Below are 20,925 nucleotides of genomic sequence, written 5' to 3'. Positions count from 1 at the left end.
ATTACACTCCACATTTAGCTTTTCCTTTTTCATCTCCCTCTAAATCTATACTCACACCTGTACTTATACTCACACACATACACACACAAGTGTGCACTTATATATACAATTTTACTTTTCCTTCATCAAAGTCTCTTCACATTTTTTTTTTTTTTTTAAATGGGCGTTGGTCTGGGCAGTCTCCCCTTCAAAAGCCGCATATGCAGGTGGCGGGGGAGGATCTAGTCCAGATTGAAACCAAGGTTTTAAATTTTGATCGCAGGTAAACAGGTTAGGGACCGCCGTATGGGGTTTACCTTGACGTGGTATGGCGGCTTATCAATTTTATGATCATAACTTTGTAACAAAAAACCCTGTTTTTCTTTTTTTAGACAGGGGATTATTGTATTTATATATTTTTTTATATGGCCTTAGGAGTGCACCCACAACCCCCCTCTTGTACCTGAAATGTAGCCGGAAGCTGTGGCTAAGCTTCATGTGGTTAGTGCACCCTCATACCCACCCCTTTAAATTAACGGTGGCCCTATGTCCTTGTTGCTTTTTATTAATCCTTGGTTTGGGCAGTTTCTCTCCCTTAAAAGCCACAAATGCTAGCGGCTGGGGAGGCTTTGGCCTTTTTATTACCAACGCCTGTGAGACACTCATTATATTTGCTGCACTTATCACTAGGTAACACTTGCACAGACCCACACACATTACACCTATTACACTCCACATTTAGCTTTTCCTTTTTCATCTCCCTCTAAATCTATACTCACACCTGTACTTATACTCACACACATACACACACAAGTGTGCACTTATATATACAATTTTACTTTTCCTTCATCAAAGTCTCTTCACATTTTTTTTTTTTTTTAAATGGGCGTTGGTCTGGGCAGTCTCCCCTTCAAAAGCCGCATATGCAGGTGGCGGGGGAGGATCTAGTCCAGATTGAAACCAAGGTTTTAAATTTTGATCGCAGGTAAACAGGTTAGGGACCGCCGTATGGGGTTTACCTTGACGTGGTATGGCGGCTTATCAATTTTATGATCATAACTTTGTAACAAAAAACCCTGTTTTTCTTTTTTTAGACAGGGGATTATTGTATTTATATATTTTTTTATATGGCCTTAGGAGTGCACCCACAACCGCCCTCTTGTATCATTCATGTTGAGGGAAAACAGAGTGTCTAAACTACTTGAATAATCGAGCAGAAAAGTGTTTTGTACTAAATTAATCCCATACGGTAAAATCTTTACAACATTTTCAGATGTTTGTTTGCCCCAGGAGTATTGTTTATCTCAGAAGACAAAATGCCATTGCCCTAAGGAATGTTGTTCCATATTATGGAAAAATCACTTATCAGGAAAACCTTAGGTGCCAAGCTTTACAGTTTAATGAAACCATATCTATACTAAGCTCCATAAGCACATTCACATGTAACTATATCATTCAGAAGTGCATAGTGTACATTAGGAGTTGAAAACGTCTTAGTTTTATTCAGATAGGGATTTCATTATATGTTGCTAATATCAATTTGGTCTAATATAATGAATACATTTCTAAATTTGACTGCACAGACATCTCAATCTTACAGTGAAGAAACTTAAAACCTTCTATTCACCTTCTTGAAAGGAGCTGTCAAAAACCTGCCCTGTAATGACAGTGTATGACATCATAAATTAATTTAAATGGCTGTGGACTAAACTAAACACTTCCCATTTGACATAAAAAGAGAATACTTCAGCAGATTAAGGTAGAGTGGTCATTGATATATGATTTATTGCTTGACACATTGCCCTCTGTATCAAAAGGACACCACTATTAATATCAAAACATTCCAGAGTTTTACTACTTAAGAGAATTAAAAAAAATCCAAAGAGATCAGACTGATAATTTATCTTTGTCAAAGCATGATGGATGAAAATAGAAATATATTCCCTCATCTAAATCAGTTTGGGTCATACATATATTGCAATGTCACCTGCCTTTTAAAGAGATGATAATAATCATTATTGCTCATTTGCCATTGCCAGCTTCAACAAGGTTTTAATGGTAAAAACACAGAGTATTAAATTAACATAATTATATAAATGTCATCACCAGACAATGCACAAAGTCAGTTCTCTTTCTTTCTTTCTTTCTTTCTTTCTTTCTTTCTTTCTTTCTTTCTTTCTTTCTTTCTTTCTTTCTTTCTTTCTTTCTTTCTTTCTTTCTTTCTTTCTTTCTTTTCAACTGCTAGTTGATCCAGAAGTCAAAAAAAAACATCTGAAGCCTCTCCAATTTGCCTAAGAGGGGAAAAAAATGCCTTCCTGACTCCAAAATGGCGTTAACAAGGAGTTAAGTGTCCAGTTAGTGATATGAGCATGGTTTACATTGCGACTCACACTTCAGGATTAGGGCCTTTGCTAAGTGGAAGATTACCATAACGGTGTATTTGAACTACAACTCTCAGGCTACTGTATAATAAAAATAGAGAATAATTGGATGCCAGGAGGTTCTTATAGTAAAACAAAAAGGATGATTTATTAGTCCAAGACAATGACGGCTGGTTTACTCACATAGGTTTGAGGTATTAGCAGATGTAACATCAGATGTTGGTAGAACAGGTAGATGATACAGCATGAAGGATGTGACTCCCATAAGGCATTGCAGTCAAAGAGTACATTAATTCCCTCAGGCAGATATACCTCAAAGTGGTCCGGATCCCACCCAGACGCCCTATCCACTGTGGTCTCTTCACTAAAGGCAATCAAGAAGCCTTTGGGAAGCTACTCCCTCCCTGCTACAGATCCTCGATGGAGCACAAAGTTACTCTTACTAGTTAAGCTCTCTATCTTACTCTCCTAGAGAGTCGATTACATAACTATCCCTTTCTAGCTAAACCTGTTCACGGGGTTCCCTGGTCCCCAACTTAATCACTAAAGGTGCTGTCCCTTTAGGGCAATGGCTTTACTGGGCCTTGGTGTACCCAGGTGCAATGGGAACATCCAGTAGGTAAGGACAACAGCAGCCAAAGGGGAAGATCCACCCTTCTCCCAGCACTATATTCAAGTGTGGTAGGAAGTGGTCATTACACCTCTTGGCAAATAACACTGGTTATGCAAATATAACTATGGACTTTTGCCCAGCAACTAGGGAAAAGGAGGAATTGTAGGGATTTAAAGCTATAGGAGCATAGCAAATCCTATAGGTCCCTACACAAAGATATTTGTTTTCTTTTTTTAATCTGCAGAATATGCACTTTATGAAGTTTTCTGGGATCAACTTACTGGTGGTGGTTTGTACAGTAATATACAGTAATATAAATACAGTAAGTTTTTATAGAGTTTTTACAGTATTTTTTTTTACCAACTACCCTGTTTCTCCAGGCAAGTTTAATAGACTTTTGAAATGTTCTTTAATATCCTTAACTTTAATAGCAACTCTGATATACACACTTTTATACATACTTGAATTGAGCCTTTGCTTACAGAATTAACACCAATAATTCTATTTTAAACTATTTAAACATGTTGGAGTAACAGAAAATACACACTTTTATGAACATGCCGATAAATTGCAGCCATTCTTAATAGAAAGGAATTGGAGAGTCTCATGTTGTCATGTTGTTATGCTATACAATACAGAGCACTGTTAAACGCACACATTCCTGAGCCTTACAGCTAATATGCACATTTATACTTTCTATATGCACCATTGTATCTTCATACATTTATCTAAATATATCTGAGCAGTGACAGCAGAGATTATTAGACTCTGTGTGCAGGCTGGAGTTAATGGAATATTTTCTTTAGATGTGTAATAGCATATAGACGTTGCAGTGACTATCTTGTATATTGCTGTAATAGCATAAAAATGCTGAAGTGTCCCCTTTGACAGAAATAATTCTTCAAGATATGGTGTACATATTATTATACAGAAGAAATGTCAGTAAATCATGTAAGAGAGAGAATTATGTGTATATCTGTTAGCAAGTACAATAGTGAATAATATGTTACCTAGATTTATTCCATTACATACAATAACCATGGACAGTGTTCTATTGATAGTACATCCATTTTGATAAGCACTAATGGAGTGAAGTTGAAACACATGGAACATTGCACGGGCCACTTAAGTGGATGCAGAGAAACATAATATTATATGCTGCCGAGAGATAGCAATGTTACAGTATTGCCAATAAGATAAACTAGGCCATATTGTAATTAACGTCTCAATGTTTGTACTAGGTATAGTAACTAGTGATGGGCAAATTTATTCAGTTTTTTTGGACGCTGGCATATTTGCGCCGGCGTCAAAAACGAGACACTGGCAACATTTCGAGAAATTTGCGCCGTTTTGCGAATTTCGCTGGAAATTTGCGAATTTTCTGGCGAAACACCCCAATTTCGCCCATCACTAATAGGAACCTATAGCAACCTATCAATGTGTAACATTCATTAGTCTCCTGTTTCAAAGCAAACATTTCATTGGTTGCTGTCAGTAAAAAAGACACATTGCAAACAAATTACTATAGGGAGGTGCTCGATGTTTGCTCAGCAGCAACAATTAGCGGAATTACTTTACTATAGAACAATAGGAATAAAGGCAAAATCCATACATACAGAGGTAGCCTTACACACAGTGATATTAAAAATATTGACTTCTACAAACCTGCTTTCTTTATCCATTTCACCTCAATTTCTCATGTTTTAGTCAATCTGTTTATGTGTTAATCTAGGCCCATGTGACGATTTTAAAACAGCATACAAATCATCCAATAATTTCAAAAACTGCAATAGGATTTTAAGGAATGTCTTACGAAGGATATATTAGAGCAGGTACACAGTTAATAATATTAAAGGCATTTAATATTTATTATTTACAAAAGGTCTAACCTAGAAAACCTTTCACATATGCAACACATTAACAGTAATATATTACCTTGAGAAAAATGGATATTATTTTTGAATGTACGAGTATTGCATAATAAATGTCATATATCTGAGATGCCAGAAGCTAATAATTATTAATCTATATGCTGGTCAGGTCCTAGTAACAATATTCTTTAGGGTGATGACACACAACAAGATTAGTTACTTGCTGTAAATCTTTTCTACTGTGGACAACTAATCAGAAAATGCTTTTCCATCTGCATAAATGTAAATTGTTGGTGGAAAAATGCACACAGCACATAGTAGCCTGAAGGTGCTTCTCAAACACACCCAGTGTTATCCCTTTCCTTCTCCTTTAAAGGACACAATGAAGTTGCAGGCTAACAGAACCATCATTCTGGATAGGGGGAAACAATAGTATATTTCTAAGAAAAGCCCCCTATATACCAACACAATTAGCCCCGCACCTGGAGGGACAACAATTGAGCCAGGGCATTCGCTCAATATGCATGTGCCCCAAAATGGATCGCCACAATAGGAGGGGGGATAGAGAGCTCAATAAGGGGATTTTCTTACTATTACAGGTATTTCCCCCACTGGGAATGTGCGGTCTGTTAGACACACGGTTTAAGTTATAAGTGCCCTTCAAAGATAGTCAACTGTGTTTACTGAAAACAAGTACAGGTTTAGTAAACAATTACAATGAGTGATGGGCAAATCTGGTCCATTTTGCTTTGCTGAAAATTCGTGAAACGGCATAAAATTCGCCAAACACATGGGTGTTTTTTTTGCATAACATTTTTTTTACCATCCATAGGTGGTTTTTCACAGTAAAATGTGGTGAAATATTTCACTCATCCCTACATGATGTAGAAACCATGTTTCTACATCAGTCTGGTTATTACTGTAAGTGTATAGTATGCAACCTTCAGTCCCATGAAGAAGCACACAGTGGTATCTGAAGCACTGACTGCTGTGTGTAATACAATTGTTCACTTCTTCTTCATTGGGCTTCTGCCATCTTTCCACTCGAACAGCTAAAGTACAAAAATAAAAGGCTATTACAGATTAAACATCTTGCGTATTACCTTTCTACTATCTGTTCAATGAGATAAAACTCCTGTATCTAAATTATAAAAACAGTAAATCTTGAATGTTCTCTTTATTAAAGCAATGGGAAATGGATAAGGTATGGAACAGTAACTCATTTACAAAAACTAATATACCGACTGCTAGACCTCCATGTGGTTTATTATAAAGTACTGGAGCATGTAGTTAATTACATTTAGCATTTGCCATTGTATTAGTATTGAAAGGCCAATCGTTTCAATCCATATGGAGCAAAGATTTACTGTTTTTACATTATAACCTCACGCTTCTTCTTATTAAATATATATTACTGGAGTTTTCTGTGTCTGTGTAGCCTGCATGAAACAGCATATCATTGTATTTCTCATCATTATATATTTTAACTTAGAATGTGTTACAATAGATTTTTGGTGCATCTTATCATTTCATTAGAAATCTAGACCTCATTTGAATTTATTGAACATGTGTTTCTTTGGCCCTCCATTAAAACAGTTGTGAGCTCACATCTCTGTTCTGATGTAGATAAATAAACCAGCAAATGAGTATTTTGTACATAAACATTTTGTTCTTGTAAAGATCTCCCAAAAATAGACATGCTTTTACGTGCTTTTTAATGGTTTAATGCTCTGTTTTGGATGATTGGACATTTATTTTTCTGAGTATATCTTATTAGTTTAGAGTCATTGAAGCTTTCACTATTATGGTCTTAAACAATGAATCTTTTATGAGATTTAGTTGCAGCTTATCCAATTGATTTTCATGAAAATATGCTCTAGTGCTTTGAATATTCATTTAGAATTTGTATAGTTTTGGTGTGTCTTGGTATATTTCCAAGATTTACTCTCTCAAATAGGCCTCTGGAGAGCAGTGATTATAATGCACAAAGATTCTTGTTTGTGCATTATGTCACTATTATATAGATAAAAAGCAGTACTGCCTTTATGCTCTGGAGATTTTACATTAAAAACATATTAAAAATTAAGTAGAGGAATTCTAACCTTTAGAAAGGGATGGATTTGTAGTTTTCCGCCACAGGCAAGTTTTTATATTGACCCAAGTCAGTGCTGTGAATCAGGGGCCTAAATCCTTCTTTAAATATTGCAACTTACCATTAAAGCGGAAGTATCGAGAAAATGAAAACTTAATATAAGCTTCATCATAATACTGAAATAAAACATTTTCTAAATATAATCAAATTCAGAATAATTTCTGAAATAATTGAGTTACTCTTCACTATCCCCCTCTCAGTATTTATCTCTCTTCATCATATATCATTATAGCTCACCAGAAATCCTGTTTCTCTACATGCAGGGCATTCCATAGTCTGTTATTCAGTTAGATGTTGTATGTATGGGAAATTAGTTATTTGAGTGAGCTCTAATGCATCTGCTAGGAAAGGGAGCCCCCTAAAATATATTTGGATCTGTCTGAAAATCTGACACCCAACGCCTGTATGAAGATAGAATGAAAAGAAACAGAGGGATTTTGAAGACAAACGGTAGACAATTTTTAATTGATCATATTTATAAAGTTTTAGATTTCAGTATGATGACATTTATATTAACTTATTTTAATTTCAAGATAGTTCCTTTTTAATGAGTTAACATTGTAAAAATCACAAAAAACCCAAGCACAAAACTTTGCAAAGTAAAGCAGTCGAGGTCCCATAGAAGTCAATGAAAGCTGCACTGATCCTATTGGACCTTTTTCCCATTCAGACTTTTGGAGGTTTTTTCACTATTAAGTGTCTGAAAGTTTTATATTTTGGATCTTTTAATAACTTTCATGGCATTCCTGGTTTAAGAGAAAATTAGTTTATTCATGGTTTCAGAAAGCTCTAATACCACTAAAATTTAAACTTTAATTAATGGGCCTCCCCATGTTGCCCTTTTCCCTTGAGCGGCCATTTTGTTCTGTGTTCTCCCTCAAAAATCACCTGACATGAATGGACTGTTTTATATGATTAATGCAATGTTTAGAGGTATAATTTCCATTTAATAGTGTGCTTGAGCTCCCCTAATGGCACTCTAGGCAAATGTATTGTTTGTTTGTTTTGTTGATTGTATTTATAGAGGAACCATGTATCCTATTACCTAACCTTGATGGTTTGTTTGTTGGTTGCTCTATAAGTTCTTCTCTTCAGAAAACATGTTCCAATATTTTGCACCGCTGAAATTAAAATAGATTTAACCTGTCTGCAACTTAAGATTTATGGCTCTGAATTTTTATTAGGATTCATTGATGGGACATAATGGAGTAATTTGCACCCCTGTCCATAATTCCTTAAGTGTGGGTTAATTTGCAGTGTTAAACTACTGTATGTGTGCAGCTTAAGGCACATGAATAACTTCTATTTTCAGAAGACTTTTTTTGCATAAGAAGGATGTTTGCTCATTCTCAACCTAACCTTCATGTTTTTTTCATTTGGTTGCTCTACAAGTCATACTCCTTAGCAGTCATGTTCCAGTATCTTGCACTGATAAAATCTAAGAAGATTGAAACAATCTGCCTGCAAGTTTTTATTTATACAATATATTTCTGAATTATTATTAGATCATATCTGTGCTATTAAACCAACAATTTTGGTGAACAGTAAGCCACAAATCTTAAATGAGCCATTTGAATATCTTTGCAAAGTATTCCTTGTGAGCATTAATTCCTGTAATTCCTTGGAGGGAAGGGATTTTCTGGCTCCTTTTGGCCTTTCTCATCCTAACCTTAATGGTTTTCAGTTTAAATAAGATTTGTGTGATCAAGAGAAGCAAAGTCTTAAATTTTTTTTTAAAAAAAGTATTTTTTAATTCTGAGTATTTACCTTAAAATATGGTAAAATGTGTAGTCCAATACAAGAAAATAACAATCACATATTTTATAATATAAGGTTTTATAATATAAGGACCAAAAAGCCCATGTTCCCTAGACAAATTGTACTTTTGTTGCTTTTTAACTGGGTATATTTTACCTAATGGTAATAATATTCATAGAGCTTTTTGCAATGTTGTCACAATATCAAAATCTAAGCATTATGGGGTATTACATATTTTTCTTCAATCAACTTTCATTATTGGATAGTTAGATTACTGTCAGCGTTTGGTACTCTAAATCTGGGGTTCCCAGAGAAGATGTAACTTCACAAGGGAAGATATTGGTGCCAAATCTATTGGTGAGACTAGAGTATAACAGGCAAAAAACAAGAAGAAATAAAGCAATCACAGGCAGGTCATGATGGCAGGTAATGACCAGTAGGTAGGAGCCAAAAATGTGATTGAAGTACACCAGGAAAACAGACAAGACAAAGAATTGGCATCTTGGTAAAGACTTAATACCTGGACCACGATATCAGGATGTATGTACTGTACAAGTATGGGACCTGTTATCCAGGATAAGGGGTGTCTTCATAATTTGGATCTCCATATCTTAAGTCTATTAAAAATAATTTAAACTTACAGTAAATTAAACCCAGAGGGATTGTTTTGCCTTCAATAAGAATTAATTCTATCAAGTACAAGGTCCTGTTTTATTATTAAACAGAAGAAGGAAATATTTTTTAAAAATGTGAATTATTTTGACGACATATGGCAACCTTGGGAGAACTACAAGAAATCCTCTTCCTTTTTGCTTTTGTTTCCTTAACTCAATTTCTCCCCCCGAGTAATTTTACTTATCAAAGTTAATTGAGAACACAACCCGTCACAACAGAATGGATTACAAATAACGGAAACCATAGAAAATCGAGAGACATTCATGAATTCTCTTAGCAATCACATTATTACCTACTCTATACTATTTAACTAAATATGTTTATCTATTCCCCTTTTTTTTTTTTTTTTTTTTTTTTGATTATTCTTGGTTTATTTTCTTCTCTTTTTCTGTTGTTTAATAGAAGTTGTAATAATTACCATATACTTACACAAGTTAATACTGTTGAAATACCTTTCAATGTATATCACATATGAAACACGATATTGTGAAAACTGACGCAATGACAAAATTGTAATGTTGACATTTTATTCACGAAATAAAAAAAGATATGTTAAAAAAAAAAAATGTGAATTATTTGATTAAAATGGAGTATTAGAGATGGTCATTCCGTAATTTGGAGTTTTCTGGATAATGCGTTCCCAGATAATGGATCCTATACCTATACAGAATACAAGGTACCAGATCACAGATTTGAGTTTAAAAATTCCAAAAGAAAAGTTGACCTGCAAAGATTCAATGCAGAATGTAGGATCTCAAGCAATTAGCTGTATATTTTAAATTGTAAAACTGGAAATAAATTAGGAGAAACGTTTTTTCTTCTTGAATTGAATCACATCCATGACTTTTCAGGCCAGATGGAATTCAGTGAGGAAAAAGTTATCTCACAGTTTATCGCGTGAAAACCCATGGAAGCGATTCAATTTGAGGAGAATAAACTTTTCTCCAAACTCAGTCCCAGTTTTTTCCCATATACTTCAACTTCAACGAGTTTTCACGTGATAATCTGTGAGATACATTTTTCTGAATTGAATTGCATCTCAAATTTAATATCGTCTATGACTTTTCATGTGAATTGAATCTGGCCCTTCAGGTTATAAACCATGAGATACTGTAACTTTTTTATCACTGAATTGAATATGGCCCTATATGTTTTATTAGTCTATGACCACATAGAAACTAAAAGCAAAAACCTGATTCATTTATATGGGAAACTGTACTGGTGCACTTTAGCACCTACTTTAGTAAATCAGCACCATTAATTTATAAAACACTAATCTCTTCCAGAAATAACCTTCACTTCAGGATCTCAGTTTCTACTAATAATTATATCTCCATTTTATAAGATTATTTATGACAGTGGTATAGTAGATTATGATAATAATGTGCACTGGATATGTATTTCACTCTCTCAAACATTGTAATAAATATATTGTTAGAGTGCACCAGCATAGACAGGAATTGAAACCCAGAGGGTAGCATGGTTAACCAGGCAAAACTGCGCTACTGTGAAACTTGAAAGGTCATTGTAAAACACATATTTTTTTCCCCCACCATCCGAGTGAGACCATCTTAGTCCAGCTGAGTTACAGAGCTCTTGAATAAGAGTTCATTCTCTCAGGGATAAATGTAATGCTGAGTACATTATGCAATGTTTAGTGAATTGCATTAGTCATCATCTCCTTCCTTTCTGACATGAAATTTTAGCTATTTGCTATCTTTATTGCAGATAGTGATTCAGACTCAGAGAGAGTAGGAGAGATAAGAAAGGTTATTAAAATCAATGTATGCAGAATATTTTATAAATAAATAATTAAACTAAAGAAAATTGTTGCAGAATCATGCTTAGTGCAAGGGATTACCTATTAAGTCCATGGTTCATTTGCTGACACATGGTAAAAAGAGAAACAAATAGTGATGGGCGAATTTGCCCAGTAAAATTTGCGACTTTTGTCCAATTGCATTAAAGTCAAAGTGCATGCTTTAAATTGTCTCCAGCGTCGGGATTGTAAATAGCGTCGTAATTGTCGCCTTCGTCAAAATTTTTTTTGACATCAGCGAAGTTTTGCAGCAGTTTTGCAAATGTATTCGACAGCAACTAAACTCGGAAATTCGCCACTTGTGTATCTAAATGATTACAGAAACAGGGTGCAAAGGAGCCCTGGACATAATGTCTTCTATATTTCAGGGCAGAACTGCCTTAGGCCTACTAGGGCTGCACTCCCTCTGGACTTTTAATTGGACACTTTAGTCATGTGAAGGTGAAAGCGGTAAGTGATTCTATAGCCAATTGTCATGTTTGGTATCCCAAAACCCGGAACAGATGTCAAGGTTCTGGTCACAGCTCACACTTCTGCCTATAACAGCTGCCGTTAACATCAGTAGGTGCCCTTCGCTACTCGGAGGACTCCAGATCTTAATGTGAGAGAAACAAGGTTAGAGTTCAGGGCAAGCAAGGGAACCAAAAAGACAGGAGTAATGGGGTTAGAGCTAAGTGTAGTTGAGGAAACAGACCAGGGTCAATAACCAGTCAATACAGTGCAATATGGTATCAGGATCTGGAAGAATAAACAGACAATAGTTTGTTCAGGTAGCAGACAGGAATGGTCAAGGACAGACAAGGGTCTAGGAATAGTAAATCAAACCAGAATCGTACACAGAAACTCTAACAAATCTAACAATTGACCTACGTTGAGCAATGAAAAAACGCCTTTAAATATTTGAATTTCGAGCCAAGCCCAAAGACAAAAGGACGCATGCTCTAAAACCCTAGCGTGACTAACTGCAAGAATGCAGGCATCCCCGCAGCTCCACTAGACCACCAGGTATCATTACACAAACACTGTATGACAAGAGGGAACAAAAAAATTAATAATTTTACAGTACTCTCTAAATATTTCCATTCAACAAATACAGATGTAAGACACAAAATATAGGCATAAGGGTCCTTATTCAGAAATGGGGGGTCTATGGGTTCTAGACCTCTGCAAATAGTTGACAGAAGTGTCAACTATTAGGCAAAGGTCAGGGATCAGTCAGGAGCTACAAGTTGAACAGAGGTATGGAGATTTACCACAAAAGTCCAGTTTTGGCAATTAGGAGCTCAGGCTTGGGGTTGCCACACCCCAGACTCCAGGGCTCCTGCCCCTACATCTTTGCAGCCAGATTCTTATTCCACTCTGTCCTCAGTGAAGTAAAATCAGCAATGGCTGTGAGCACATGGCATCCCCTATATATACAAAAGTGGTACAGCAGCGACACCTTGTGACACCCTCCGGTATCTGCCACACATGCTGCACTGGGACAAGGCTCCAGCCCCTCCCAAAGCTCTAGGTAGACCCTGTAGCTCACATTCTGGGGATTTGCCAACATGTGGTTTCAGACCGTAGGGGAATTAACCCTACGGGTCCCTACACAGTAATTGAAATGTATCTTTGTTATGGTAGACAGAAGGATTACACTGTTCGTCATTGCTGGGGAAACCTTTGTAACACTCTTTCGGGAAACAGTGTTTCTCTATAATAATAGAACTAATATCTACAATTGGTATAGATATTGGTATATAGTTTCCGTGAGTGGAGGGAGTGTGTATAAGTATGTGCATTGGGGTTCACTTGAGTTGAATTTAATGGACTTTGGTCTTTTTCATCCTAACCTCTATGTAACTATGTAACTGGTCTGTGGAGGCAAGCACTAGAACTTTCTTCTTTTTCCTTATCCTTACCCCAGAGTTTTTAAATTAAAGGGGACTCCTACTCTACCTTGGTTTTAATATAAGGGGAGTACAAGTATCATGTCTTAATATGTTACATAAAATGTATGTTTTAGATCAAACCTTAATTTTCAGGGTGGGGTGGTGCATATCTACGTTATACTACCTTTTCATAATTGATACTGTCAGTGGGAGCAAGATCCAATGAGTCGGTGAGCAACAAGTTGCTCATGAATATCTGATTGGGGGATCACTGCCTTAAAGGACACTTGTCACCTTAAATAGTTTTCTCTACCAGAAGGGCAGGCTAACAGAGTCCACACTCAAGTCAACAACTTGTTCATTATGCACTTGAGCATGACGTCAGTTTGTGAGGTGCCTCATTATGTGTGCTACACAACATGGTCACTCACATTCAGAGATCCCTTCCCGTGCAGGCAGCCTAGCAATAAACAATTGCTTCCACGAACTGGAGTGTGGGCTCTATTACAGGGCCACGCCAGGCCTGCGCATGCGCAAGGTGGCGCTCTCATGCGCATGTGACTGTTTTTACTTCGTTTTTTCACTCCGCATTGTGAACATGCGCAAAATGACGTGAGCCTGCATTCGCACGCATGCGCCGGAGCGCAAAGAGAAGTAAGAAGAGTTGGGCACAGAGGGGACCGGACTGGGGGTAGGCAACAGAGGAGGTACGTGCCTGGTGCCTCCCAGCTTTGAGCCCTAGGCACGTGCCTACTCTGACTACCCCTTGGCCCGGCCCTGCTCTATTAGCCTGCAACTCTGGTAACAGGAACATTTTTGTGGTGACAGGAGCCCCTTAAATTATAGTGATGCAAATTATGAGAAATCCCTTTATCCAGAAAAACTCTTGTCCCAAGTAATTCAGATAATAAAACCCATATCTGTATGTTAAAAGTGCTGAAGGGTGCTGTTGAAGAAATTATTTACATCCATTCTGGAAACATATGTAATGTTACCTCTTCTTTTGAATTCAGTATTCTGAAAGTGAAAAGGTGACTTCTACAGAGAACAGATTAGCCTTCAAGCAGAAGAGCAGGATGGTTGAAAACGTGTTGGATATAAAATGGTGATGAGTGAGAAAGGTATGGTTTTGGCTTCATAGAGAATAGTGCAAAAGTGCTTCTGCTATTGTATCTCCTAATTGGTATCAGTATTTTTCTCCCTACTGCCACCTACTGCAAAGCTTGTAATATTGAGAGAAGCTGGGGAATAGACTTTTACTGTAAGCGCTGCAAATACCAAAAGGTGAAATACTGCTTACTGAATCAGAATCTTCAGTATGATTATTTTTTATACCATGGGATTACTGTGGACTGAGTGAGTTTTTGAATTAGTTTTATCTGACACAATTTGTGAGCCTTGCTCCCAGTGTCATAACGTTAACATTATTTGAATAATCAGTGGACCATAGCACATATATGTACATAAATGTACTGTATATGTTTAATTAAAGGGGACCTGCCACCCAGACATAAAAAGCTTTATAATAAAAGTCCTTTTTAAAGTAAACATGAAAACCAAATGTTTTTTTTATTAACACATCCATAACCATTATAAAGGCACATATAAATCTCAACTGTCAATCATAGTTTGCCTGCCCCACCCATATGCCTTTGGCCTAGAGGCGGGCAGACAATTACTTTCACTTTCCATTCAGTGCTTCCTTGATGTCCCTGCACTCCTCACATACATCCTCACCATCTAATTGTGTAGCCAGTGTATGGAAATGGACATTAGGTCCTCCATTCTGGTGCATATAAAAGGTTTTGGGATGATACAACACTTGTCTTAATAACAGTATCCACTGAATGGCACCTGACTGAAGACTGAAGGAAACAAACTTTTAAAAATTTATAAAGTGTAAGTAAATTTTATTTTTGTGTGACAAACACAATAGAAAATAATTGTTTCTTAGGGTGACAGGTTCCCTTTAAAGGGACACCTACATAGTAACATAGTAAGTTAGTTTGAATAAGACACAAGTCCATCAAGTTCAACCTTTTGTGTCTATATATAACCTGCCTAACTGCTAGTTGGTCCAGATGAAGTCAAAATACCCCGAAGGCCTGTGCCTAGGTTTTGAGGGCAGGTCTCTGGGTGCCTACTTTTAAGTTTTTGTTTGTTTTTTTAACCCCCCACCCTCCACCATGGATTTCCATAGACAATCTGGTGATGGAGCTGAGGGCATAAGGGGTAGGGGGGCAAGGAAGCACGCAGAAGTGATGGCACGCTCATGGTGCTGAATTCAGCGAGTGACATCATGTGCATGTCACACAAACATCACATGTACTACGCGATGAAAACATGCTGATGTCACACGCAAAACATAAGGGCATATTTAGGTTAGATGCCTAAGGTGGCATTGACCTAAATACAGTCCTGGTCACCAATTCACACCAGAAGGGGAAAATTCCTTCCCGACGCCTAGATGGCAAATCTACCAGTCCCTGGATTAACTTGTACTATGAGCTATCATATCCTTGTATTTCCTTACATACTAAAAAGCCATCAAACTCCTTCTTAAAGCTAACTCATGATCCCCTATATAAGGGGTCAGCAGCCTTTACTATCAAAAGAGCCATTTTGCCCCCTCTTCCACTAAAGAAAAATAGTCTGGAGCCGCAAAACATAACCCAGCATATAAACTTTTAAAAGTTTTAACCTTTTTTTAATTTTAAATGTTACAACAACAGAATACAACAAACACAAGTGCAGTGTGTAGGCCTACTTTGAAATAAATTAAACACTGAATAGCCCTATTAAATGCTAGTGTTCTCATCTGTTTAATGCGACTTCTGTTTCTGAAGCACCATGCTTGTCTTGAGTGTGCGACCGCAGTAAGGACCATGATGAATCATCTTGCTGCGGCTTGGTCTTGCCTGTTACTCCTGAGACGTCTATAAAGCCCTCACAACTGCTGGCGGCTTCCTGAGTGTGCAACCGCGGTAAGCTAACCGTTTGCTTACCGCGGTCGCACACTCAAGAAGCCGCCAGCAGGTGCGAGGGCTGTATAGATGACAGGACAGGCAAAGCCACAAGACCGAGCCACAGCAAGCAGGATGAAGAGCCGCATGAGGCCCAGGAGCCGCGGGTTGCCTACCCCTGCCCTATATTTATACAGTACATAGTATTAATATCATGCCCACAATTGTCTTTTCTCCTTCGTTAACAACCCCAACTTGGCCAGTTTTTCCTCATAAAAAAGATTTTCCATGCCTTTTACCAGCTTAGTTGCCCTTCTCTGGACCCTCTCTAATTCAATAATGTCGCATTTGAGTGCTGAAGACCAAAACTGCACGGCATATTGTACATGTGTACTTCATAATGTGGAGGCTCTCACTAAATGGTAAAGTATCCCATGCCACCAGAGATTGGATCAGGTTTAGTACCAATAGGTTAGTAGAGCAATAAATATAATTATTGCTTTTTAAATTCATTAGTGGTTTGAACCATTACATGGTATAAAGAGATCCCGATAGCATTAGTATTGCATTAATAAGTACTTCTTTGAACCAAAATATAACCTTAGAGAAATAAAGGTGCTTATTTAAAGAAAAGACCAATTTTGCTTTAATTCGTCTGGGTTAGCAGAGTTTGGCGATTGCATCCTTCTATTCCCATTTACAGGTTAGTAAGTGGATTTTCTACTAATAGGGAACATACAAGCTTTACTGCAGGTGAATCTCCTTTAATTGTACGATTTCACAGTGGTGAAGAAGTCCTATATGCCAGGCCATGGAACCATTTGTACACTGTAGAATCCTAATTCCATTAATTAATTCTACACAGTATTCGATTTTACAGCGCTCTGCTGCCAGTGAAAGAAGACAGCTGGTGATTAGTCGCTAAGTAATAACATTTTCCCTAAATTGATTGAAGAGTAGACACAGATTCAACTGTGGAGATTTCTTCCATCTTGTTCCTTTGCACAGTTCATTAATGTTCACTGTTAAACCGCAGTATAAAAACTCCAACCTTAAATAAAACCGCAGCCGATTTTTTTTGTTTTGCCAATGAGGTTAAGTGTTAAATTTATTATTTTTTCTTATAATGATATATTTATCCTCAACATGCTGGTCAACCTGATTGTGTGTGGATGTTTTTTTAGGGTGTGTTAAACTCAATAAGATTGTTTTGCCTCCAATAAGGATACCATTAATTACAAGCTACTATTTTATTATTATAGAGAAAAAAAAATATTTTTAAAAAATTTTAATTATTTGTTTAAAATGCAGCCTATGGGAGATGGCTGTCAGAGTTTTCTAGTGGTGATGGGTCAATTTGTTCCTTTTCTTTTTTATGTGAAATAGCAAAAATTCTGCATTAAGTCAATGGCCGACTTTCGCACGACATTTTTCAAACCACGCAATTTTTTTTAACTATACATTAGAGTCTATGGGCATTTTTTTTCATGAATAAGCACTGCAAAATATTTAGCTTGTCCCTATTATCTGGGTAACAGGTTTCCAGATAATGGATCCCATACATGTGCAATACATTTTTTTAATGTACTGCTTCATATTATGTTTTATTACTCTTTTGTATTCTGCCTGCGGGTTGCCATTTTATATTTACCTTGGTTGGTTGATTGCAAACATATTATCATTAACAAATGCCCTTGATCAGGCATAAAGTCATGTAATTCTTGTGCTATAATATATAATCCCTGCTGGGTGCAACAGCAAATCAGCTGAGTGAGAGGAGATACCAAGAGAAACTCTATTTTCCTGTTCTTTTTAAAGGAGCAATTGTCTGATTTACTGAAAAGGCAGCTGATTTCACACTGTGCCCCTTAGAAAATGCATTTAATCAAAAAGACAGAGAGGGGGAGGGAAAGAGAGAAAATTAAGGAAAATTAAGAATAAGTGATGCTATTCATTTTGAACTCATGTCCTTGAGTAAGAATGCATGTAAGCACGGGCAGCTTTTATGTAACACAACAACTGTGCAAAATAAAAGGAAACAGTATGATATTACTAAACAGTAGCTCTTGATTGGTCATTAGTGGTCATTTGACCACGAAAATGACGCCAATAGACTGGGTGAAAAAAATAATTGCGTGTCAAAAATGTGTTTGTCGCGCGTCAAAAAAATTTGTCACCCATAGGCTACTGCATTCCAGCGAAAATTTTCACCGTTTTGCAAATATTTGAAGAACTGAAACAAGTCAGATTTGCCCATCACTAGTGGTCATCCATCTATTATTTTATTCTATTATTTTGAACCATAACACAACATATGCTTGTCTCTAATAACATGAAGAATGCTGCAGATGGAATGTTGCAGGTAAGCTGTCCCTGGTTATAATGGTCCTTGTGCCTCATAGCAGATCACAGTTCACATGCAAGGCACAAATATTGTATCTGTAGACCATAGAGACTTCAAATTAAAGAGTAATTTTATAACAGCATTCCAATGATGTCATTTCTTGACAAATATAATTAAAAGTCAAGATTTTTTTTTTATCCATGTCAGGTTTGAGTGCCAGATCAGAAAGTGCTTCTTTTATTGCTGGATTATAGCTCAAACATTAGTATGTTGCACAGACCACTGACAGTCAGACTTACTAGAGCAACCATGAAATCAATACTCTACAATAGGCTACAGAGATTAGCTGCTCTTCAAAGTTTCATTGGTAAAGCAATGCATTTTACACATGGCTTTTTTTCACTGCCGAGTTCAAGAGAATAAGCTGTTATTGTTTACTTATGGCATGAACAAATGTGGTTATCTTTCTCTGTATAATATGTGTGTTAGGAGAAAACAGACAATTTGAAGATGGATTATTATTCTCTCTAACTAGGTAATGTGATAAATTCTCTGGTGAAAGATAACTTAACCCCGCAAAGTGTATCTCATTATCTCATGTGTTACTTATGAATCATCAAGGGCCATTGTTCTAAAGCTGTGTCTGAAAACATAACTCATGGTACACTATGACATAATAGTTTTGTACAGCTATTTGTTTTCTTGTACTCTTGTATCTGCTAAAAATGAATCCCAATTAATGATTAAAAAATTAATCAGACTTTTAGAGGTACGTGTGTTACTGAGGGCCCAAGACTCTGCTTTCAAGGAGGGTGACGAAGTCGCCCTGAATACAGCTAGAGCAAAACTTTCTCTTGCCATCAGAGTAGCTAAGAGCGCATACACTCATAATACTCAGCTTCATCCAGGAGAATGGCGACACATGGCGCATGTGGCAGGGCATCCAGGCTATCACAAACTACAGGTCAACACCATCTGCCTGTGACAGTGACGCCTCCGTTGCCGATGCGCTGAATGACTTCTATGCACAGTTTGAAGCACAGAACAACACAGGAATGAGGAAGACCATCACTCTGCCTAGTGACCAGGCACTGCGTCTGACGGTGGCTGACATGAGGATGACTTTAGAAAGAGTAAACCCATGGAAGGCTGCAGGACCAGACAATATCCCTGGCAGAGTGCTAGGAGAATGTGCAGATCAGATGGCAGATGTTTTCACTGACATCTTTAACATCTTCCTGATCACCTCCACTGTCCCAAAGTGCTTCAAAGCCACCACCATTGACCCTGTGCCAATGAAGTCATCAGTGTCCTACCTCAATGACTACCGTCCTGTGGCACTCAACCCCATCATTAATAAGTGTTTCAAGAAACACATCAAAACCCTGCTGCCACCAGCACTGGACCCCCTACAGTTCGCATACCATCAAAATCGCTCAAGAGACAATAGCCACCACCCTCCATCTGGCCCTCTCTCATCTGGACAAAAAAGACACCTATGTTCGAATACTGTTCATAGACTTCAGTTCAGAATTCAACACTATAATTCCTCAGCATCTGATAGAAAAGCTGAGCCTGCTTGGACTGAACATCTCCCTCTGCAGTTGGATTCTGGACTTCCTGACCGACAGACCTCAGGATTGGAAACATCATCTCCAGAACGATCACACTGAGCACTGGAGCCCCTCAAGGCTGTGTGCTTAGTCCTCTACTGTTCACTCTGCTGACGCATGACTGTGCAGCCACGCACAGCACAAATCACATCATAAAGTTGCTGATGACACGACCGTGGTGGGTCTCATCAGCAATAATGACGAGTCACCATACAGAGCGGTTAACAGACTAGTGCAAAGCCAACAACCTGTCTCTCAATGTAGACATAACAAAGGAGAAGGTTGTTGACTTTAGGAAGACTAGGAATGACCACCTGCCACTTTACATCGACGGCTCTAATATGGAGATCGTCAAAAGCACCAAATTCCTTGATGTCCACCTGGCGGAGAACCTCACCTGGTCCCACAACACCAGCTACTTAGCCAAGAGAGCCCAACAGCGCCTCTACTTCCTGCGCAAGCTGAGGAAATTCCATCTCCCACCATCCATACTCAAAACCTTCTACAGAGGAATGATCAAGAGCATCCTGAGCAGCTGTATCACTGTCTGGGCTGGGAACTGCACTGTCATGGAGCGCAAGACCCTACAGAGGATAGTGAAGACAGCAGAGAAGATCATAGGTGTCTCTTTAACTTCCATCACAGACATTTACACCACTCGCTGCATCCGTAAAGCCACCAGCATTGTGGCTGATCCAACACACTCCTGCCATCTCGAAAAAGGTACCAAAGCATTAGGGCCCTAACTACCAGACTGTGTAGCAGTTTCTTCCCCCAAGCCATAAGGCTCCTGAATACTCAGGGACCAGACAGATCTCTCTCACACACACACTCCATCTGACCTTTCTATATACTACAACGTTACACAGCCACTGTACGCCAT

This window comes from Xenopus laevis, chromosome 2L, assembly GCF_017654675.1.
Source record: "Xenopus laevis strain J_2021 chromosome 2L, Xenopus_laevis_v10.1, whole genome shotgun sequence".
Classification (NCBI taxonomy): Eukaryota; Metazoa; Chordata; class Amphibia; order Anura; family Pipidae; genus Xenopus; species Xenopus laevis.
This window is presented reverse-complemented; position numbering follows the sequence as displayed.